This window comes from Thermobia domestica, chromosome 4, assembly GCF_964235325.1.
Source record: "Thermobia domestica chromosome 4, izTheDome1.hap1.1, whole genome shotgun sequence".
Classification (NCBI taxonomy): domain Eukaryota; kingdom Metazoa; phylum Arthropoda; class Insecta; order Zygentoma; family Lepismatidae; genus Thermobia; species Thermobia domestica.
The window spans coordinates 46,109,857-46,135,300 of record NC_137457.1 but is presented as its reverse complement, the minus strand read 5'-3'; the positions used below and the strand labels follow the sequence as shown (position 1 = coordinate 46,135,300).

The 25,444-nt window shown below is 32.6% G+C and overlaps 1 long non-coding RNA gene across 1 annotated transcript in view; it reads right to left on the bottom strand.

Moving 5' to 3' along the window:
* LOC145683306 (uncharacterized) overlaps nucleotides 1-24,350 on the bottom strand; it is a 62,356-nt gene extending 38,006 nt beyond the window's left edge. The window contains exon 1 of the long non-coding RNA XR_014131007.1: nucleotides 24,327-24,350. This is a non-coding gene — a long non-coding RNA (uncharacterized LOC145683306). The remainder of the gene's footprint in view (nucleotides 1-24,326) is intronic.
* Between the last annotated feature and the right edge of the window lie 1,094 nt (nucleotides 24,351-25,444).

The following is a 25,444-nucleotide window of genomic DNA, read 5'->3' as shown; positions in this document are numbered from 1 at the left end:
GTCTCATAATGTCATAATTGAATATTCCATTCTTTTGTCACAACAATGAAAAAAATAATAGAAAAGCTTCAAGTTCTATCCAGGTACTTATTGGTTTTCTGTGCCCCTATAAAAACACAAAAGTTAAACCGACATGTAAATACGAAAAATACTTATATAATATTGTTGAAGCAAACTACAACGATGTCCAGTGCGCAATATACCGAGAATCAATTTTATTATATTTTCAAGTGTTCCCGTGTACATTTGACAAAATTTTAAGAGTGGAATGTTTTTTGCTTCTCCTGGAAAGTTGCATTTTATCACATAGCGGTTATTCTAGTCGCAGCGAAGATATGAACGTTTGGAATTAAGATACGAAAATTCAGCAAGTTTATGGTACTATGATATTCTACAAAGCATTTTATAACAACTACATTATTTTGTTTTCTCCTCAAATGTAATATATGAACAGTAAGTATGAGTACCTTTAATAATATGTGTGTAGCCAAAAAGTTAATGAACATATTTCAACTTCTTAACGAAACATTTCCACTATTCCATGTGGAGAGTGTTGGGCAAAATCAATTGAAATCAATTGCAATTGATCAATCAATTGAAAGTAATTGCTCTGAAAATTCATTGCAATTGATTTCAATAGCAATTGATTTCAATTTCTAATTGACAATTAATTTTAATTGCTGTTGAATTCAATCATAAAATTTGCAATTAAATTTTTGTCAATTGTTAATTGTTCATCAGGCAATTCAAACTTTTAATTGTTAATTGTCAATCGGAAGAATAAAATTGAAATAATTAATTGTTAATTGCAATTGACAATTGAAACTTGTAATTGTTAAATGTAATTGTTAATTGCAATTGAAATCAGCAATTAGAACTGAAGGTAAGGAGATGTGTGTATATTGTGTTGTCCACTTTACATATTTCAAATAAGGAACTTACAAGAAATCCTAGATAACTACCATCCCTTCGCCCCCTGGGAAGAAAGCCGTGAAACTAAGTATTTTTTAAAAATATATTATGTTTATGGTTCTATCCCCCTCGAAGGAAGTCTATATGCACGTCATGCATGCAATAGGAATGGGCACGAGTGAGTTCGAGGAAATTTTCTTTCAAACTCGACTCGACTCGAAGCAGACATCTTTGAGCTCGACTCGAGAACTCGGCTCGAAAAATTTCCCCCAATTCGACTCGAATTCGTACCGAGTTTCCAGTCGCGTTGAGCCAGTTTGAGTTAAATCCTTTGTGTAGTTCCAAGTACTACTATCTTCAAGTATCCTACATAGACAATATAATTATCAATGATACTACTACTACTATAACTAATTATTATTATAACACCGTGTACCTGTATAAACATTGAATATATGCGGTTTGTATCTGACTACTAGAAATTAGTTGACTGTCGATCTCGGCCGTCAAGAAATCTTCAGGAGGAAAGGACATCGGTCACGAGGTTCTAGATTTGGGTTCAGGAGGAGCAAGTGTTCGGGCTCGAGCCAAAAATTGTTAAAAGTTATAGGACTCCAGCCAAACATGTTCAAAACTGCTCTACCCGAGTTTAGAGTTATCAACGACTTAAGCGGCTCACTCTAAGATCATTCACTTATCAAGCCGAACCGAGAAGTGGGCCGAGCCAACAGCTCATCCAACCGAGGCAGCTCGAGCCGATTTCTCACACGAGCCAAAGCGAACCGAGCTGATTGCCTATCCCAACTGAGCCGGTTCGAGCCATTTCTCAGTTAAGCTGACTAGAAGCAATGGACTGGTTCGAGCCATTGGCTTCAATCGAGACGAGTAGATGACTCCTCTCTACCGAGCCGGTTCAAGCAATTTGCTCAATTGAGCCCACTCGATGGGTCATCCAAACCAAGCCAGATCAAGCTGTACGCTCAGTTGAACCGAGCCGAGCAGGTTGACATCACTATCCCGGTTGGGCTTCTATCATACTTTGGCTAAAAAATGGAACCGTGCAGTTCTCAACGTTGATCGTAAGAACTACAAAAGATGAAATGAAATCTTAAGTTTTACGTCCCACGGTTATGCTAAAGGAGACCGTGGTGATGGGAAATGAATGAAATGGTGGAATGAAGAAATTGGAAGAAACGGGAGATCCCCGAGAAAACCCACAAGCACGGCGTTTGTCCACAACGAAGTCCACACAGCGCGAGCTGGGATCGAACCAGGGACCTCAAGGACCGGAGGTGAACGCTCTAGCACTGAGCCACCACGCCCCTTGGTAAGAACTACAGTATATACTTATATTGGTGCTAACGACGTCATTATCTTTTTCCGCCACCACCGGATTTCGGGATACTTTGTTTTGCATCTTTTGTGTGTGATTTGTGTCGCTTTATGCGCCTATTCCCACATTTTGTGCATCACCGGAAGTGGGTCAAAATGGGCTTATAAATATGGCGGAACAAGTTATTGTTTTTCCGCCACTAATGAATTTCGAGGTCGCATCGTGTAGTGCCAGTTTCTTGGCGTTTGGAGCGCGTATTTCTCACGTTTTGTGCGTGACCGGAAGTGGGTCAGAATGGGCTTCCAAAGTGGGACGGAAATGTGTAAGAGTTCTGCTACTATCGAATTTTGAGGTCGTTAATCTCACATCGCGAATGCATTTGTGCGTCTATTTCGACGTTTTGTGCGTCACTGAAAGACGGTCAAAATGGGCCTCAAAAGTGGGACGAAAATGACCCACTGCTCCGCCACTACCAAATTTCAAGGTCCTTCCTTTTGCATCGACTAGTGAATTTTCGTGTCGTTTCGTGCCCCTATTTCCACGTTTTGTGTGACACCGGAAGTGGGTCAAAATGGGCTTCCAAAATGGGACGAAAATGACCCACTGTTCCGCCATTATCGAATTTTTAGATCGTTACTTTCGAATCGTTTATTGCCTTTCTAAAAATGTTTTCTGCACCTATTTCTTGTCTTGTGCATCACGCGAGGTGAGTCAAACGGGCCTTTAAAGTGGGAGTTAAATGGCTCACTGTTCCGCCACTATCGAAATTCGGGGTTGGTTCTTTCGCATCGTTTAGTCCCTGTTTTGAAAGGTTTGTGCGTTACCGGAAGTGGGTCAAAATGAACCTACGAATATAATGAAACAAGTTAATGCTGTTCCGCAACAAACGAATTTGGAGGACGTTTCCTTCACCTCGTTTAGAGTGTATTTTGTACCGTTTTATTCGCCTACTTCCACGTTTTGAGCATCACCAGAAATGCGTCAAAATGTTCCATCAAGGTGTGAGGAAAGAGCCATTGATCCGCCACTATCGAATTTGGAGGCCGTTTTTTCGCATCGTAAAGTACTTGCTTTGTACCGTCTTGTGCTCCTATTTCCACTTTAGTGCGGCAACGAAAATGGGTCAAAATGGCCTACAAGTAGCGAAATAACTTAAGGCTGTTCTGTCACCATCGAATGTCGAGGTCGTTTTTTTCACATTTTTATGCATTATTTGTGTAGCTTTGTGCATTAGTGGAAGTGGGTCAAAATTGACCTTGAAAGTGGAATGCATATGTCTTTTTCTGCCATATTTGTAGGTCGTCTTTCACCCACTTTCGTTGGTGCAGTAAACGAGGAAATTGGCGCACAAAACGACACAAAAATGGAAATTTTAAGTTTGTAAGCTTAATTATATGGAAAATTTTCTACATTTTTCTTTTACGATAGTCTACTTTATGTTGATCTACTTTACGTTGATTTGGGACTTTCAAATTTTATTCTTTTTTCTACTGAAAAGTATCTATAATACAACAAAGAAATAAATATTATTATAATTATAATAATTATATATATAATTGAATTTATTGTAACTTGGTCCATAACAAACAATTTACCATTTCGTACTAGCTGTTATGCGCTAAAAATATGCGCAGAAACGGTAAAAACATGTATTAAACAATGCGAAAAAAGCGACCTCGAAATTCGACAGTGGTGGGAGAGTGGGTCACCTTTCTTCCCACATTGAATGCCCATTTTGATCTACTACCATTGATTCACAAAACGTGGAAATAGGCTTACAAAACGGAAGAGAACACGCACAAGACGATGTGAAGGAAACGACCTCGAAATCGTTTCTAACGGAGCAGCACTAGCTTGTTCCGTCATATTTGTCTCATTGACCCACTTCCGGTGACGCTGAAAACGAGGAAATAGGCGCACAAAACGACACAAAAATGGAAATCAAGCTTAGTTACATGGAAATTTTAAGTTTCTACGGTACGCTTAATTACAAGGAAAATTTTATACATTTTTCCTTTACGTTTGTCTACTTTACGTTGATTTACTTTACGTTGATTTGGGACTTTCAAGTTTTATTCCTTTTTCTACTGAAAAGTATCTATAATTCAACAAGGAAATAAATATTAATTATAGTTATAATAATTATCTATATAATTGAATTCATTGTAATTTGATCCATAACAAACACTTTACCATTTCGTACTAGCGGTTATGCCCGTTCTTCGCACTGATCAGCTAAAATATCAATGTAAACAAACTGAAACACGGGAGAACAATTAAGAAACTTTTCTAAAAACGGATATATTTTTTGTGAATATATACCCAACAACGTAAATCTGTTTCATTGGGAAGGCCGATAGGGCTTCATTTGAACGTAAATACTATTGGAAATGTCACTATACATCTGAGCAACTCCGATAAATATGGATTCGACACAAATATTGGTCATTTTCTACTACTTTTACATGTTCCGGTGAACGCCCCCTCAGACCCCCTTGTTTCGAATTATGAAGAAAATATCCCCTGACCCCCAACCAATACCGCGAAAACTATGAATGTGACACTAACATCTGCCATTTTGTAATACTTTTTAACTATCCCGGTAAAAGCCCCTATGATCCTCTGGTTCCAATTTTGAAAAAAACAACGCCTCTGGCCCGCAGCAGATGGGGGCTGTATTTGGAAGTCAACGCCTGTGGATGTATCACCATTCATCTCAGCGACAGCGAAAACTATGTATTTGACAGTAATATCGGTCATTTTGTAATATTTTTACATGTCTCGTAATTCCCTACCCCCGGTGATTCCCGGCCCGCATACAATCGTGGCTAAATTCGAAAATTATCGTTAACGAAAATATAACCATTGATCTCAGCGACCGTGAAAACTACGGATATGACACCGGTCATTTGGTTTATTTTTACATGCTTCGTGATCCCCTTTATAATGCTCCCGTTCTTTAGCTGATGGGGCTAAATGTGAAAGTAAACGCGGTCTTGAGTTTCACTATTGAGCTCATCGACCCCGAAAACTATGGATTTGACATTAATGTCGGACATTTTCGATTATTTTTACATGTCTCGGAATTAACCCCTCTGGTGACCCAAGGCCCGCGTACAACGATGGATGATCTTGAAAATCATTGCTAATGGTAGTGTCATCATTGATATAAACAAGCGCGAAAACTATGGATTTGACACTAAGATCGGTCATTTTGGATTACTTTTACGTTTCGGTATCCCCCCCCCCGTTTACGCACGGCCTACAGCCAATTAGGGTGTATTTGGAAGTTAATGCGATCGGAGTTTCACCATTGATCTGAGCGACCGCGAAAACTATAAGATCGACACTGATATCGGTCATTTTCCACTACTTTTACATGTCCCGGAAAACACCTCCTGAGACACCCTGGTTCGAATTTTGTCAAAAACGCTTTGCCTTGATGTGGGATCTAGACCAAGGTATCTTTGACCAAAATTTCGTAACTCTCGGTCAAGTTGTCTGGTCCCCAGGCCGGTCCCGGTAAACGTCCACATGAACCCCCTAGTTCGAAATTAAAAAAAAAAGCTTTTCGTCTTGATCTGGGACCTAGACCAAGCTACTCGTGACCAAATTTTGAAAAGTTTCGGTCCACTCGTCTGGTCCAGAAGCCGCACAAAGGCAGACAGACAGACACACGAACAAACTCTTTATTTTATTTATATTAGAAAGGTCAGATCCATCGTTATTTTAATAGAATGGTGCTTGAGCGATGGATTGTAGAAATTCAAACTTCGATGAGTGATAATTTCATAGGCTTTTTTTATTACAAGTTTAAACTCTTTTTTAAGTAGAGAAGAGGGCGTGAATCATGGGTCAGAGTTGATGGCAATGGGTTTTGGTGGGTCTGTGGGTCAAAGTGGATGAGAGTGGTTTATGGTGGGTGATGGATCATAGTGGGTCACGGTGGGTCGTGGATCACGACGGGTGGTGAGTCAATTGGTCGTGGTTTAAGTTTTCATTGCCCCACGCCCTCTCTGAACTACAGTGTTGAAAATTAATCAGTGAAAATTAATTGTAATTGATCAATCAGTTGAAAATAATTGCTATGGAAATCAATTGCAATTGAATTAATTGTCAATTAATTTCAATTGCAATTGAATGACTGAATTCAATTGCAATTACTTTCCACTGAAATTACTTTCAATAAATTTATTAATTGCAATTGATTCCCCATCATTAATGGCCAAGTGCAATTAACAATTAACCATTACTTACTTCAATTGTTAATTGCAATTAACAATTACGTTTACAGATTAATTGTTAATTGCTAATTCAATTGAAATTTGCCCAACAATGCATGTGGATATATTTAAGAGAAATGCATAAGGATGAAAATGCTTCTCACTTTAGTAGTAGAACGTTAACAGTATTGAAAGACAAAACATCGGTCCACGTACATTGAATAAACTATACGATTCAATTTTTAACTAATATACTCGACAATACATATGTTAAGTTACACCTGCGTTCTTTCCTCTTACGCCGCTTTCAAAACGGAAAATGTGTCAGTAGTAGAAAATGGATCGATCTGGGCCAATATCGCCCCACTCAGAAGCCCCTGGGAAATTCAACACCTTACACCGTGAACCCACGGTCTTTTACGACCTCCATATTACGGGTGAATTTATTCCCTTTTATGAACACTTTTTAGGGGGTGTACTCGTTCTCTTTTATGAGCATATTTTAGGGGTGAACTCGTTCCCTTTTATGAGCATATTTTCCAACCCTTATTTCAACATAGCAGAAATTACGAACACATAGAAGATAATACTTAAGACTACGAAACATTACAGGGGTGTACTCGTTTCCTTTTATGAGCATATTTTCCAACCCCTATTTCAACATAGCAGACAATGAACATAGCAAAGGGGTACGAACACACAACTATTTAACATAGCAGGGATGTATTCGTTCCACCCCTATTTTAACATCTTACATAGCAAAGACTACTAAGACAATAATGAGGGTGTACTAGTTCCTTTTTATGAGCATATTTTCCAACCCCTATTTTAATTACGAACACATAGCAAAACATCAGACTGTATGACTTGTTTTTCAAAGAGACTACGAAACATAGTGAAGATTAAAGGGTGTATTCATTTCCACCCCTAATTGAACATAACATAGATTTAGACTTGTTCCCTTTTTCAACCCTTATTTTAACATAGCAGAAATAGCATGGGTGTACTCGTTCCAATGTAACATAGCAGTTGGCTTATTTGAGCATAGTACATTTTTAGTGGTGAACTCGTTCCCTTTTATGAGCATATTTTTCACCCCCTTTTTTAATTACGAACACACAGCAGAGCGGATCACCCTTAGTTTACTATAGCAGGGATGTATTCGTTTCCACCCCTAATTGAACATAGCATAGATTTAGACTCGTTCCCTTTTCCAACCCCTATTTTAACATAACAGAAATAGCAAGGATGTACTCGTTCCAATGTAACATAGCAGTTAGCCTATTTGAGCATAGTACATTTTTAGTGGTGAACTCGTTCTCTTTTATGAGCATATTTTAGGGGGTGTACTCGTTTCAACCGCTATAGCAAATATAGTCATTTTAGGAGTGAACTTGTTCTAACCTCTATTTGAACATAGCAGAGATTACTTAAAGATTGCAAAGGAATGCAAACTTCCGTGTTTTGTTATCAGTTACATAATAACTTCCGCCATATGTGGATAATTCTCATTACGTCATTCATCCGAATTTTAAAAACATTGAGGTAATTGAACTTGTCATTCAACGATAGGATTAAAGAAAGGGGGAATCCCCGACCGTGACTTGATGATATCATCTCTAATGCGCAATATTACGGAATGCAATCACACAGGTATATGTTGATCGCTCGCGATTTGTCTTGTCATTTAAAACTTGACCGTGACTCGGTGACATCATCCCTATTGCGCAATACTGCGCAATGCAAATTACAAAGGTATTAAAGACTGATCGAGTATTTCTTTTTTCAGTTCCTTGTTGGTGTTTCAGGTGTAAAGTTCTGTTTTTTGTGTTTATATTAGTGTGGTTTTGTTTTTTAGTTGTCTATAGGTTAGACATCTTATAACAATAATACCATATTTTAAAAACTCACTTTTGAATTATTATACTAACATTGCGTTATTTAAAAAAACGGCAAGGAAAAAGGTTAAACCAAATACTATCGATTTACCAACTGATACTCTATTTAATAAAAATTTGAAAAAAAAAATCATTTTAAAATGTGATACTGTTTTAAATGAGGATAATGGATGCTTTTTAAATAATAAAAGAAAAGACTGTTTCGATATAGTAAAACAGGAACAACAAAATACATCTTTTAAAGTAAATTTTTCTTTGGCTATAACTTTTGAAAACCAATATATTTAGAAACATGTAGATTCTTTGTAAATAGTGGTAACGAAATTATTTTACCGAGTACAGATGTGCATGCTATAATTGAAAAAGTTTTAATAAAATTTTAGTTGAACAAGAAAACGGGAGCAATTAAGAAATCAGGGTGTGATGTTCTGAATCAAACCATCTCTTAGAAATTAAAATTAGTAAACATGATCTCCTGATCGCATCATCTTTTATAAAATTGCCTCAATGGATTTTATCTAAAAAAGTGTTTTAAATATTCAAAATAACAATAATAAATGTTTATGTATTGCATTATAGCTGCATTACATCCCGCAAAAGGTAATCCACTGCGTGTAAATAATTACATACAATATATTAATACTTTATTAAGGTTATTTGAAAAAACGAATATAAAATTCCCTGTTGAAGTATCACACATAAACAAGTTTGAACATATGTATAATTCCGTCTTTACTAAGGAACAAATTTCCCTTAATATATACGGCATTGATTATGATAATGAAACAATTTTTCCGTTACGTATAAACGAAAACACATCTGTATTTAAACATATAGATTTACTGTATTGTGAAGAAAATTACAATAGTCATTATTGTCTTTTAAAAATCTCAATGCCTTATTGAAAAGTCAAAAAAAAAGAAAACTTGTGTAAAATTACCTCAATGCATTTTATCTAAAAAGAAATGTGTTCTAAATATAGAAAACAACGATAGTAGATGTTTTATGTATTGCATTATAGCTGCATTGCATCCCGCAAAAGATAATCCACATCGTGTTAATAATTACATACATTAATACTTTATTACCGTTATTTGAAAAAACGAATATAAAATTCCCTGTTGAAGTAGCACACATAAGCAAATTTGAACATATGTATAATTCCGTACTTACTAAGGAACAAATTTCTATTAATATATATGGGATTAATTATGATAATGAAATATTTTTTCCATTACGTATAAGCGAAAACACAGCTGTATGTAACCATATAGATTCATTATATTTAAACTCTCACTATTGTTTAATTACAAATTTAAATGGTTTAGTTAGACATCTATTAGCTACTCATCAAATATTTATTTGTAGACGATGTTTAGTATCTTTTTATAACAAATCAAAATTAGATGAGGATGAGAAATTATGTAAAGAACACACTCCAACCAAAATTAACATGCCGAAACAAGGAGATGTATTAAAATTTCGAAATCTGAAATTGTTATTACAGAATGATGTCATAATAATTGCAGATTTCGAAAGTTTATTAAAACGTATAAATAAACAAATTGGATCTAATACGATACAAGTTCATGAACATATACCATGCAGTTTTGGTTATATTGTGTGTTTGAGTAACAAATATATGAAATCAGATCTAGTTATTTATCGGGGGGAAAATGTATCGATTAAGTTTATGTCTTCTATGGAGAATGAATTATGAAAAATAATAAACATATTAGATCAACAAAAACCAATAATACCATTAAATAGTTCTTAGTTACAGAAGTATAATCTATCCACTGAATGCTCTGTTTGCGATAGTAAATATATGAGTAACAATAGAAAAGTTAAACATCATAACCATTTAACTGGAACATACATTGCCACGGTGTGCAATATTTACAATTTGCAAATTAAACGTCAGATTAATTTTATTCCTGTATTCTTCCATAATTTATCTGCCTATGATGCACATTTATTTGTGAAAGAACTAGGTTGCACACCTGGCAATATATCTGTAATTGCTGAAAGCACTGAGAAATACATCACATTCTTCAAACATTTTAATTTTAATTGTAGACCTATCGAGTTACGTTTTGTAGACTTATATAAATTTTTTCCGTACAGTCTCGACAATTTGGTGTCAAAATTAAAACCTGAGCAATTCGTATTTACAAAGCTATATTTTTTCGATGATAAGTTTCCTTTTATTCTCCGTAAGGGAATTTGTTTTTATGAATACATAACAAATTTAGATATATTTAAAGAAACTCAATTTCCTGAAAGAGAGGCATTTGATAGCAAATTGAATGGAACACAAATTTCCGAGACCGACTATGAATATGCAAAACTGATTTGGCGTGTGTTTAAGTGTCAAAATTTAGGGGACTACCATGATCTATATTTAAAATGTGATGTACTTCTCACAGCAGATGTATTGGAAAATTTTCGAAAGACGTGTTTAAATGCTTTTAGTATTGATCCAATTAATTGTTTCACAGCACCTGGTTTGGCATGGCAAGCCATGTTATATAAAACAAAAACTGAACTTGAACTTTTATCAGATATCAATATGTATATGTTTGTATAAAAATTGATTCGTGGAGGCGTCACACAAGCTGTATTTAGGTATACCAAAGCTAATAATCCCTACATACATGATTTTGATGCGGAGAAAGAAAAATCTTATTTACTGTATGAACGATCTGTACGGACTATCAATGATTGATAATTTACAATAGGGTGGTTTTCGGTGAGAAGACAAAATTGACAATTGGCAAGACAAGAATAAAATTATCAATTGGCCCACTGATAGAGATTGTTTTTTTTCTAGAAGTGGACTTAGAGTATCCAAATTATTTACACGAATACCATTCTGATTTTCCGTGTGCTCCCACAAATGAAGTTCCACCGAATGGTAAATACTCAAAATTACTATTAACACTTAACTATTAACACAATTGTATGTAAAACAAGGTTTAATATTGGTAGAAGTACATAAAATATTATGGTTTCGTCAATGTAAATGGCTTGCATCTTATATACAAGAAAATACTCAGCGTCCCGCAAATGTTACAATTCAATTTGAAAAAGATTTCTATAAGTTATTAAATAATTCTGTGTACGGAAAGACAATGGAGAATGTACGAAAACGAATTGATATAAAATTAATTAATAATAGAAAATGTGTAAAAAAATTGTAGCGTAAGATCAGTTTCAAAATTTGGTAAAATTAGGAGATAATCTTGCATTATTCCATATGTTAAAAAAAATTTGTAACTCTAAATAGACCGATCTGTGTAGGAGCTACAGTTTTAGAATTAACAAAGTTAGCAATGTATGAATTCCATTACAATATAATGAAACCTCGATATGGAGATAAGGTTAGTATTCCTTACATGGATACTGACTCTTTCATTTACTACATTAAGACCAACGATATTTATAAAGATATAAAAGACATGAACGAGTATTTTGATACTTCTCATTATGCGGAAAATCATGTTTTACATAACACAAAAATGAACACGTTTTGGGTAAAATGAAAGATGAATTAAGTGGAGTTCCTATCGTTGAATATGTTGGTTTACGAGCAAAAAATTATGCAATAAAAACTGATGAAAATAAAGAGTTGAAAAAATGTAAAGGGATCAAGAAAAATGTTGTTAAAGAACGAATTACGTTTGACGATTATAAATCATGTCTATTTTAAAACGAAACTGTTCATAAAACACAATTTGAAAGCAAATATCACAATTTAACAAAAAATCAGGTAACAAAATTAGCGCTAGATCCGTATGATGACTAAGAAAAATTTTAAATTGTAATATACATACTGTTCCTTGAGGGTATCATAATAAAAATTTAACATGTGAGATTTGTATATTATAAATATGATATTTTAATTTTTGTATATATGTATAGTATTGACAAACAAAAAAAAATATGTCACGATGAGTTCGAGAACAAATAGTTGCAGAAATACATAAAGGTGCAAGGCGAAACTCTCCTCGCCGTTATAACGAAAGGTATTTATGATTTATGGCAAGCTGATTTAGTTGAAATGAATAATGGAAAATTGAAAGGTCTAGCAAACATTAATCGAAATTTCAAATATTTATTAACTGTGATAGACACATTCTCTAAATATGCTTGGGCTATTCCTGTGAAAAATAAAACTGGGAAAGAAATTACACAAGCATTTATAACAGTACTGAGAAAAGCAAACAAAATCCTAAATTTTTACCAACTGACAAGGATCGAGAATTTTATAATTCAGAGTTTCAGAAGGCGATGAACCAAAATAACATTAAACATTATTCCACGTACAGTGATGTGAAAGCAAGTATTATTGAAAGATGTAATAGAACATTACGTAATTTAATGTGGAGACAATTTACACTGCAAGGAAAGTATAAATGGATTGGCATTCTGCCGGAATTACTACATAAATATAATAATACTATTCATTCTACTATTAAAATGAAACATATCGACGCTATTAAAAAAGAAAATGAAAAACATCTATTGACAAGCATTTATTGCAAAAAGTTTTCTGTGATAAAAAGAAAAAGTAAATTTAAGATAGGTGAATATGTAAGAATTAGTAAACTTAAAGGTTCTAGTTTTGATAAAGGTTATACACGCAATTGGAGTACAGAAATTTTTCGAATTGCTAAAGTTTTCTTCATTAATCCTCCAACATATCACTTAGCAGACTCAAATAATAAACCTATTGAAGGTAGATTTTACGGACACGAATTACAATTAACGAAATTTCCAAAAACCTATTTAATTGAAAAAGTTTTGCGAAAGAAAAATAATAAGGCCTATATGAAATGGTTGGGTCTGCCAAAAAGTGAAAATTCTTGGATTGATTTAAAGCATACTATATTGTAAAAAAAGAAAAGTTAAGAATTTATAGGTGAAGCATGTCCTCACAAGTATTTCAAAAGATGAATTTTATATTTTAAATTCTAGCAACACTGTAAATTTTCGTTGCTTAGTTAAATTGTCATCATCATCGTCATCACGAGGTCTATCAGTATCACAAGTAAAAAGTATATTAAATCATTTTTTCTTCAACAAACGCTGTGTTTTTATGTAAAGGAGAAAAGAAAGCAAAATATTTAAAAACGCTATTTAAAATAAATGTAATATATCTGTAATAGATATCGAGAAAGAAAATATGGAATGGAAAATTCCTTTTACATGTATGGTAGCAGGTCCTACAGGCTGTGGAAAATCATATTTTGTCAAAACATTTCTTGGGCATTATAGTCAGTTATTTAAAAATATTGTATGGTGTTATGGTGAATGGCAGCCGTTGTATTATACTGTTTCAGACTGCGGGATATTTTGTTAAATTGCCATTATATTGTTTGTTTTAAAAATCCTAGAGACCAAACACAAATTAATTATTTCTCACGACAACTGTATCCAGGTAATACAAAATTTATTCAAAAAGCATATCCAGATGCAACACGAATTGGACATGGTTATTTACTTTTTGTTTTGAAACTAAATACTCCTGATGAGCAACGAGTTCGAACAAATATCTTTCCAACAGATTCTTTTAATTATGTTTATGTGCCTGTAAAAAAATAATTGCAATATGGTTTATATTCTAATGACTATTTGTGTTTCAGCAGGCGTAAAAAATGATAAGTAAGGAAAATGCGCATTTGTTAAAACTTTTAGCAAATTCAAAACCGAAAGCACGTAAGGCAAGTTTACAAAATTCAGATCCTGATTTAATTCGCTCTATTTGTGAATGTTCCTATAACGTATTACAGGAAAATGTTCCATTAAATAAAACAGAGATAAATAAATTTTAAAAAATATAAGAAGGAACTGAGATATTTGGTGAAAAAGGTCCGTCATTAAAACAAAAGAAAAAACGAATAATTATACAAAAATGTGGTTTTCTTACAGCATTGCTTGCACCTATTTTAGGAGGTATATTATCTAGTTTAATTAAATATTTATGCAAAACGCACAAAAACCTATTTTAATCTCACCAGAAAAATTACATTATTATCAAACGATATTTAATCTTGATGATGAAATGGAAGAAATTTTAAATAATAAAAGTTTAAATGCAGAAGAAAAATGGATAAGATACAATTTTGTTGTGTTGAAGTCTTACAAGTGTTGAAATCTTACAAAAATATTTAAATATAATTTAAAAACCGGCAGCAGTTACAACAACACAAACTACTACTTTACTACTATTGATAAAGAGGAGGAGGAAGAACAAGAAGAAGAGGATGATAAAATAGTACCTACTCTCCCTGAAATTTGTAAACGTAAAGCAAGACCTTTATTACGTAAATTGAAACAAAGTCCAAATATTCAATGGGACGATAATGGAAATGTGAATATTAATAATAAATTAATTCCAGGTGCAAACATAGTGGATTTGATATCCGATTGTGTTACATGTCGTAAGAAATATATTTCAGTTGGCGGTTGGAAACCTTTTGCTACATTATTAGCAAAAGCCAATATACCCTTAGAGTACATTTGTAATCCTCAACGAATAGATTATATTAGAAAACTAATAGAGGACGAAGAGGATGATGATGAGAACGAAGAGGATGGTCCTCCACCCCGTAAACTCAAATGGCTTACTTATAAGCAATAATATTAATATTCTATTGTAATTTATTGATATTTTTGAGTATATAGAAAGATAGATGAATAATCCGTACTTTAATTAATACACGCATCAAGCAGGAGGTTGTTATAGCCTGTATAAAAGTGCAGCATATCAAGAAGGTTATGGCATTGATAGTTTTCTAGGAGGATTATTCAGTACTGTATTTCCTTTATTAAAACAAGGTGCAAAAACTGTTGGTAAAGAATTGATACGTACAGGAATTAATATAGCAGGAGATGTACAAGATAATAATAGACCTATTGAAGAGCCTTTACAAGATCAGTGGCAAGAAGCTAAAACAAATTTAAAAAAACAAAGCTCAAAATAAATTAAATCCGGTGTTGGTAGGATCTCGAAGAAAAAGAAAGAAAGTTCATTTTAACGGTTGTGGTGTGAAGCGGATAAAATGATCCAAAGATATTTTTGATTGATTATGGAGAAAAGTGATAGTTTTTATCTCACACTTCCTAGCAATAGTTCTATGGAATATTTTCCTCAAAATACTCTTGCTTGTTATACTACTAAACTATATCATCCTATTGTACTGGAGAAGGGAGTGTGAGAAACAGCTGTTGTTAAAGTACATTATACAAGTTCATTTCAGAATGTTTCCAAACATACAAATAATATTTATTACCGTATCATGAATACAAAACCTGGAACTTAACTCAAATCTAACCAGGCCACTAATAACATGTTGATGATATTCTATCTCAAATTAATCATAAAAGTGATATATTAAATTTACAATGAAAAGCCAAAGCATCTGTAAAACGAATTGAGGTTAATAGAGTAATAAAAGATCAAGAGAAGCATATAGAAGTACGCCTATCTCCTGAACTAGCCAGAATACTAGGATTTGATCATATACAGGAGGAAGATATAGATGTTGTTCATCATGCTCGTTATCCACCTGATTTACAAAAAGCGCTACCTACACTTATGTATATTTACAATAATATTATAGAACCACAAATGGTAGGGGACACCATAGCTCCATTGTTACGTATTATAAATACAAATATTACAGAGCATGGTATTAATAATGTACATATTTTTGATAATCCTCATTATGTGCCCGTGCAACGTAAACAATTTGATCAAATTATTATTGATTTAAGAGATAGTAAAGGTAATCCACTTCCTTTCCAATATGGCAGTGTATGTGTAAAATTACATTTTCGTAGATGTAATACGGTATTATAAATTTTCCCGTGTGTGAATATTAATAGTAAGAAAAAGAGAAAAAAATGCAGTGTGAGTGTATGAAATCAGAATTAGATTTATTTGCTGGTTTACCCACTCAAACCACTATTGTAGGTAATAAAATAGTTCCATATAAGCCTGTGGCTTCGATATCTGATAATGCACCAATATAATTTGTTGTCCCCGGTCATGGGGATGACTATATAGACTTACCGCACACAATGTTATTTATTAAAGGTAAAATTACTAAATCAGATGGTTCTAATTTAACTTCTGCCGATAAGAAAAGTGGTCCTGTAAATGATTTTCTCAATGCAATGTTCAGTGAAGTGCAATTATGTTTGAATAATCAACTTATTTCCTACTCTTCAGACACCTATCCATATCGATCGTATATTGAAAAACTACTAAATTATAATGCTGATGCTAAATCAACGCATCTTCAAACATCAATGTGGTTTAAAGATACTGCAGGGCATATGGACAGTGTGGCCGATAGCAATGTAGGATTTAAACAACGTTTTCGTCTCACTACTTTAAGTCAGTCATTTGAATTATTGGGTTATATTCATGCTGATATTTTAAATCAGGAGAAATTTTTACTGAATGGTGTACAACTGCGTATTAAAATAATTCCGGCTAAACCTACATTTTGTCTAATGAGTGACGCAGATGCTGATGGAAAAGTTGTAATTACAGATGCAACATTGCTTGTGAAAAAGGTTGATATATTACCAGCAGTTAAAATAGCACAAAATAAAGTATTACAAAATCCTAAATTTAGAATAAAATATCATATAACAAAAGTGCAGGTGAAGACAGAAACTCTGCCACAAGGAATTATGGATAGTACACTTCCAGATCTGTTTTCAGCCTAGTGCCTAAACGTATTATTATTGTTTTTTTTACTAATACTGCTTTCAATGGTACTTATCAAACAAATCCATTCAATTTTCAACATTTTAGTATGTCGTTTTTAACACTATATATTTTTTACACTATAATTCCTGTTTCTCTATGTGTGTACTCCATATCTTTAACAAACATACCTTCTGCTAAATCACAGTGAATATATATACTATCAAATGGGTGGAACCTAGGCGGCTTATCTCCAACATGTTCTGAGTTTTTGGTCAAGTTTCTTTCGCTAAAACTTAATATAGTGTTAATGGTATCTAAGGTTATCTCATACAATCTGCTAAATATTTTAACTCTGTTTTTTTTTCTCCTCGGTGAATTTAATATTTAAAATGCGACTAAAATCATCGGTGTATGGAAGAATTGATATAATATGTTCTTCTAATTCTTTTAAACTATATTGACCAGTTTGAACTATAAGTTGGTTTGTAAGTTAAGGATAGTCAGGAGTGTTACTACAAATTGTTAACTTATTATTTTTCTATGTGATGTTTGGTGTTAGATATGTGCTGTAAAACCCAACTATTCCTATACTTAAATAGTTGTTACTGTTGTCTAATTCGTAATCGAGTTTCTTCCTTAAAACAGAAGTTAACTTAAATACCTTAGCCATTTATTATATAATAAATGAACGAGTTTGATTTACCTAGAGATATTCCAAGAGAGAAAGTGATCAAGTTAATAGAAGATATCATTCAAAAGTTAGAATACAGCTTAAAGAAGAAATAAAAAAAACTACGAATTGTTAGATATGCATACTACACTTTGATTACGTTATCGGTTATACTTTCTGCAAAAACTGAGTTTATTAATATTTTTATACCTGTAACTATTTACTTAATATTAACGACGCCTCCTGCAACTGGAAGTGCTATTATAACAGGTTTGTCTTCTAAGTTAAACATAACCAAAAGAAAAGATGACCATTGTCACTTGTATTAACTCATTTAAAGAACACTTAGAGATGATAATAACATTCAATGGCAAAATGGATGAAGAATATATAAAAGATACGTTGCAGAGATCAGAGAACAACTTAAAGATATAAGATCATAAAAGGTGCTGACACCCAGGGATCCGGCGATTTATTGGGTTTGAATCAAAATTTTCTTTATAATAAATGAGTAAGAAAACTATTAATTGGGATTTAAAAGAGATGATAAAAGAAACAACAGCTAAGAAAAGAAATGGAAACTTATACCTGGTGATATTCGATGTCTTATTGTGGGTCCATCTTGTTGTCGTAAGACTTTTCTGTTATTTCACTTCTTGTTACAGCCAGGTTACTTAAACAATAATTACATCTACATGTATTCTAAAAGCATGAATCAGCCAAAGTATAAACAATTAAAAGATCGATTTGAAAAAGCAGAACTAAAGTTCAAGAAGCAAATAGCAACGTTCTTAAGCAGTAATGACTGTATTGTACCAATTGATGAATGTCAAAAATACTCTGTTGTTGTATTTGATGATTAAATTTTGGAGAACCAAGATACTGTTAGAAATTACTTTACGAGAGGTAGGCATAGACATTTAGACTGTTTCTGTCTTACACAGACATATTCAAAAGTATCTAAACAGCTTATAAGAGATAACGTTAATTTCCTATGCGTATTTAGACAAGATGATACTAATCTTAAACATGTGTATAACAAGTTTGTTGGAGGAGATATGTCTTATGATCAATTTAAAGATATATGTTCAAAATGTTGGCAAGAAGATTATGGTTTTATAGTAATTGATATGACAAGGAAGGTAAACAATGGTAAGTATAGGAACAAGATAAAACAGCTCTTAAACGTTTGACTTTTTTTCACGTTTTTACCTTCTAACGGTTTTCGTTTTTTGACGTTTTATTCACGTTTATTGACGTTTATTGAAGTTTATTGACGTTTGTTCGTTTTCTATATAATAAATGGATGAGAAAGAAATAAATAAGAATATTAAGTTAAAGGAGATCTTGACAAAGGGCTTAAAATCTTGGAAGAAAGAGCAGGTATATACGATAAATTTAAGACACAAGAACAACATGTAATTCATGCTATCCAAAATTTAGTAAGTGAGATCAAAGAAGTAGCAGAAAAAAATAAAAATCTTATAACTGAACTTGTTCCAGCTCTACATAAGACGGTTTCAATAGATCCTGGTGTACTAGAAACACCTAAAAAGATAACTTATGATAGTCCTCCAAGATGTAGTGATACACCTATAACAGGAGAAATAAAACAATGAGAAAACAAATTAAAGACAATGTCGAAGGAGTAGAACCTTTAACAACAGCACAATCATTTGGTAAGATTGGAACAAAAAAATTATATAGTAGAAGAAATGATAGTGTATTTGGAATAAGAGCTGTTGAAGAAGATGGAAAAATAATAAATAAGATAGGAAATTCTGAAGTTAAAGTGAGTGGTGATGATTTGATAATTAATGGTAAAACTTAAAAAGGAACAGGTGGTCTATGGGAATTGTTAACGATGAATACTAATAAAACCATTGAAGATTATAATGATGATGATTTTGAACAGTACAAGGAAATAATAATAGAATCAGATGCTGCCTTTCAAAAATATAATCAAGATAAAAAGTAGCATCTAATAGAGGTTCTATATACGATAATATTATCAAACCTATTTGGAATGATTATATTAAGCCATTACCTCCAACACCAACAAGAAAGAAAACATCAAAGCCTGGGGAATGAATAAAAATATACAACGAATTACCTAAAGAATACATATGGATGGACGATGTGAGAAAGTTAATTGATCGGTTAATAGTTATAGATGGAGAAGAAAAGGCTGCTAATAATATTTTTATAATGAGAAGGTAGGTATAGTGAGTATGATTAATAATAAGCTTTCGCAATTTATTCCTAATGATCCGAAAGGTATAGGTTATTTGATCAAGATCTTAAATACATTACCACCACGATTTTGGAATGATGAGAAGCTTCGAAAAGGAGTAGTAAACGATTTGATTACTAAACTTTCATTCGAATCACATATTCCAGGATTTTCGTACTGTGGTCCGGGCACTAAGCTTCAAGATAGATTAGAAAGAGGCGATAAAGGTATTCACCAATTAGATGAGGCTTGTAAAGAACACGATATATACTATAAAGACAATAAAGATACAGAGTTAAGACATTGCAGATAAGGAACTAGAAACTAAAGCATAGAATACAGCATTTAGAAGTGATGTATCAATTGGAGAACGATTACCTGCTTTTGGAGTTGGTACTGCTATGAATGCTAAGGTTAAGTTAGGATGTGGATTATTTGTTTTTAAATGCTATTATGTTTTATTCTTTTATGAGTACATCCCATAAAAGCGTTGTTTCAAGATTTTCATTATAATAAATGGATAGTATTCAGAGTTATGAGTTACAGAGTTTTAAACCTAACACAAGAATATTTAACAATTTGAATGAAGCTAACAAAGATATTTAGTTTGATTTCTATGTGGGGGATGTGTTTATAGATCCACACAAAGCAGATTGTCTTATGTCTTTTGAAGTTGTTGGTGCATCAGCTGGAGGAACATTTGGTGCAAATGATACTATAAAACATGTAGATAACTTCTTACCATTCTTCTTTTCTCAAATTGAGATTAGAAAAGATGGAGTTGTTATAGGTAAGATTGAACTACCTGGAATAACACCTACAGCTATCGGAACACTAAAGATTACCAAACCAGAAGATGAATATCTAAAACAAGCAGGATTACAAACAGATTATAAACTTGGTCTACGAAGAACATTAGCGTTTTGTACCCATTATTATTAATTCCAGGCTTTTTGAGTGATTATAAAGAGGTTATGTGGAAAGGTGGATTGAGAGCAACATTTACAAAAGCTAATAACAATAACGATGTCTTGTACAAATGGGCTGGAACAGGAGCAGGTGCAACAGCTCCTCATGATGGAGAAATATCAATAAAGAATATGCAGATAAGAATGCCTATTATTGAATGAGAATATAATTACGAAAACAAGTTAAAGCTGAATATTCTTAGAGAATCTAAAATCATGTTTTCATTCCATACTTATCAGTGTATTCAGAAGACTGTTGTTTGTTCTTTCTTGGAGTTCGATGTTACTACTCAATTTAATTCTAAAAAATTTGATATGCCTGATTTCGTAGTTGTAATGTTCCAAGCTGATAGAAGTGGTAAACAAACAGCAGATACAAGTAAGTTCGATCATTATAAGGTAAAGAATGTATATCTTAAGAATGGAAGGAATGAGATATTTCCAAAAGAATCAAGAAACTTAGATATTGCTAACAGAGATTACTTTAAGATGTATGAAGATTAGACTGCATTGTAGAGAATAACATGTGGCAATACCGAAACGTACTATGATCCTAAAGAGTTTATAGATAACAGACCAATGTATGTGGTTAATTCTAGTAAGAGAAAGAATGTATCGGTAAATGAGAGAACAAACATAATGATTGTAGTAGACTTTGCAGAAGCTGTAGCTAATCATACTATATGTTATGCAATTTTAATTGCACAAAATAACTTTACATATCACCCTAAAAATGAGAAAGTAAAAGAATAATTTTAGATAGCTAAATGTATTTTTTGTAATGTTTTTGGAGGTTTTCCGTAAACGAAATTAGCAAAAATGACTAAAACGTTTTTTGCTAAAGATAAAAATTGAAGAGTGGTCATTGATTTTCTATATAATAAATACGATGGCGAGTCATATTGAGCCTTTAAATAAACTTGGAAGTCTTGAGCAAAAAAGTTATTAGATTGAGAGAATTGGAATTAGATACAGAATATAAGATTGTGAAAATGGAAAAGCTAATGGAAAAGGAAGTATGGAAAAAGCATTTTAGTTGAATGCGAAGAGTTTAAGGTCTTTCTTCAACCTAGCCTTACAAAACTCTTACAAACAGATAAAATGATAAATTGATCATTAAAGATGGATTAAAAATCAAATACCTAAAAGATTATTATCCAATTGTTGAGTTCTGTACGTGAATTTCGAACGGGAAACGGTTTTATGAAATTTTCATAAAACGAACATTTTCTTTATAACAAATAAGCTATTGCTAATTATTTGAATAAGAAAAAATACGTTAAAGCATTGAGATTCCTTCGCATAGATGAGTTAGAAAAAGCTAAACCGAACGAGATAACATTATGGAAATGGATTCAAACACAACGTTATGGTCAAGGAGTTTTAGTACATTTTGATGAGAAATGTAAGACGTTATTACCACAAAGATATAATGATGATACTGAGTCAATATTGAAAGATATGAAAAAATATAAGCTGTTTGTTAAGTATGAATGTTTGAAAGATTTAGATAATGGTTATAAAATACATCAGTTTTACTTTAAAATGAATCTAAGACGTAACAGAAATGATTTAAATTTTTCCAAAGTAAAAAATGGAGCGGTTAGTATGGATTCCCATAATAAGTTTATACTTACTAATAATTTCAATGTAATTGTGAAAAATGTGCAAACCGAAGTCCAAGTAGTTTTTGATATTAATGGCTGTCTATTCATCTTGAATTATGATCAGTGGACAGAGTTTAAGAAATCATTGTTTCTCATAGAGAACGAAGTTAGCAGAAGATTCCATTATCAGTATCCAAACTTGTAATTGTAAGTGTTTTAAATTATAGTTAATTGGTTTTAAGAGTTTCATGGTTACAAAGCTATAAAACTAAGTCCATTAGATATACAGAACGCAGTGCCATTTGAATTTTAAAGATCCGTATATAAATAAGAGTGTTATTTGAGTTTTAGTAATAACGTCCTTAGAGATGTGCAAACTACAATACATTCAGTAGATAGCAAGTTTATTTCTCTAGTGATTGTCGTTTGAATTTTGAAAATCGGTTAATAAACAACGGAGATATAGAAAATTCAAAATAGCATTTTAGAGTTATGGAACCTGCAATACATTCAAAAAATATTAATTTTATTTCTCTATTGACTGAATTTTTAAAATCGGTTAATAAACAACGGAAATATAAGAATTTTAAAACATAGCACCCCGCAATACGCCACTGATGACAGGGCTGGTTTTCGTGTTCAAAAGTTAACATTTTTACCTTATTCGGTGGTAATTCATTGGTAATAGTTTCAAACCTTAATTCGTAATTTTAACAATTCTGGAAAATCCTGTTAAAAAGAATTATTTTCCAACCATGTTTTTAGAAATGGTCTTACAACTTAGCATTTAATTCTAATATTCTAGTATTACTGAAAGTTGATGGGAAGGAAAGAGAGAAAGAGACCCAAGAGATATTTCGTCATGGATTCAAAGACGTCTCTGTATTTCGTTCTTTTGACCATGGAGACTGCGTCATTGATACAGCGTCCTCTCACGGCTTCTAGCTAAAAGGTCTGTTAGAGGAAGAGGATAATGTATATATGTATGTTGGCGTGAGGAGAAAAAAATGAAAATGGATTGTTAATCACGCTTCAAAAAAAGAAAGAAAGAGAATGATCATAAATCTCATGTACATGTATGTTATTGCTTTTCTCTCAACTGAAACTTGCTTTTAACTGAATGCATGTGTGTGCGTGAGGCGAAAGTGTATATATGTATGTATCAGCGAGTCAGCATACTTAACTTTAACTTCTCATCATTTAGCCGATTTGGATCGATTTGGATAAAACAAAAACAATTTTTCAATCAAAAACAGTACTATAAGTTATAAGTTTTAGATTGTAAGTTTTTATGATTTTTAAATGTCATAAAAGCCAATTCAATCTCACTTTAGCATTGTTGTTATGGAAGTATTTGCGCTATGTATAGTTAGTTTGACCCTTTTGTAAAATGATTTGTGTTTTCCTGTGTGCTATTCAAAAAATATTGGGAGGGAAAAACTGTCCTAGAACTTTCATACATACCCTACTAGTGTAATAAATTATAAAAGAAGAATTACATGTATCAAAAGAATATCTCAAAGGAATGAACTTTGAAATTAATAACAAATTGTATAACCATTCTTCTAGAATAACAAATTGTGTAACCATTTGAACTTCAGAAGCATGAAGAAGTTTTTTTTTGTTAGTTATCTTTATTACCTGAAAGTACACGGTTATCAGTCGAACGGAATGTCGCGTTAGTTGTCGTCGTATATTCTGATGGTGCAGTTATGATATTCATGCAAGAGAAAGTGTACTTAAACAATTCTTACCTGACTTTCCTCTTGGTCTGCGACCTGAAATTGTGAAAATTGTACACTTAGTACAGCTGTTTCTGACATGAAAGTTGTCAAATATATAATATTTGAATACATTGATAACAAAATAACTACGATAAAAAGATAAGCTATGTTTTTTCCATAAAAATGTTGATTTCATCCATTTAATTGAATTATTAACTTGCGTGAAGTGAGTTCCTATATTTTGAGCATATAGTAATATTAAAGTAGAATCTAATAAACTACCATTATATCTTCAAAACAGAACATGGTAGTAGCATTTTCCAAACAATAGAATCTTAACATTATGAATTAGACCTACTAGGTTCCTGTAATAAATGTCACTGTTGACATATATAATTGACAAACAATGATACTATCACAATCACATATTTCTTGATGTGAATCGTCGAAGAAACAGGGTCAAAGTGTGTAAATTTCTTGCCATTCTCTTATTTCTTGGTCGAGTAGTGTTGATAATGAAACCAATATTCTGGAATCAATATTTCAAGTTCCAAATTACTATTTAAATATTTGCATCCCGAGCAGTATAAATTTAGTTTTGAGCTAGTAGTCAACATATTTTAAGCTTTCAGACAAAATCCGGTTCCGAGAGCGAATGCGAAAATATGTTTCGGAATCTTAGAAGATATTTACAATCCATGTGTTTCACTTAATGTTGATAATCATAATATGGGTACGGTAACAGAACAAACTTTTGCATTACACTTGTATGTCATATCGTCTCTGCCTCTCGAAAAACCGCTATGTTACATTAGTGTTAAAAATGAGTTATGCCGTGCAAATAAGCCTCAAGACAGCCAGGCAGCGGTGTCATAATGTCATAATTGAATATTCCATTCTTTTTTCACAACAATGAAAAAAAAATAATAGAAAAGCTTCAAGTTTTATCCAGGTACTTATTGGTTTTCTGTGCCCCTATAAAAACACAAAAGTTAAACCGACATGTACTATGTAAATAGGAAAAATACTTATATAATATTATTGAAGCAAACTACAACGATGTCCAGTGCGCAATATACCGAGAATCAATTTTATTATATTTTCAAGTGTTCCCGTGTACATTTTACAAAATTTTAAGAGTGGAATGT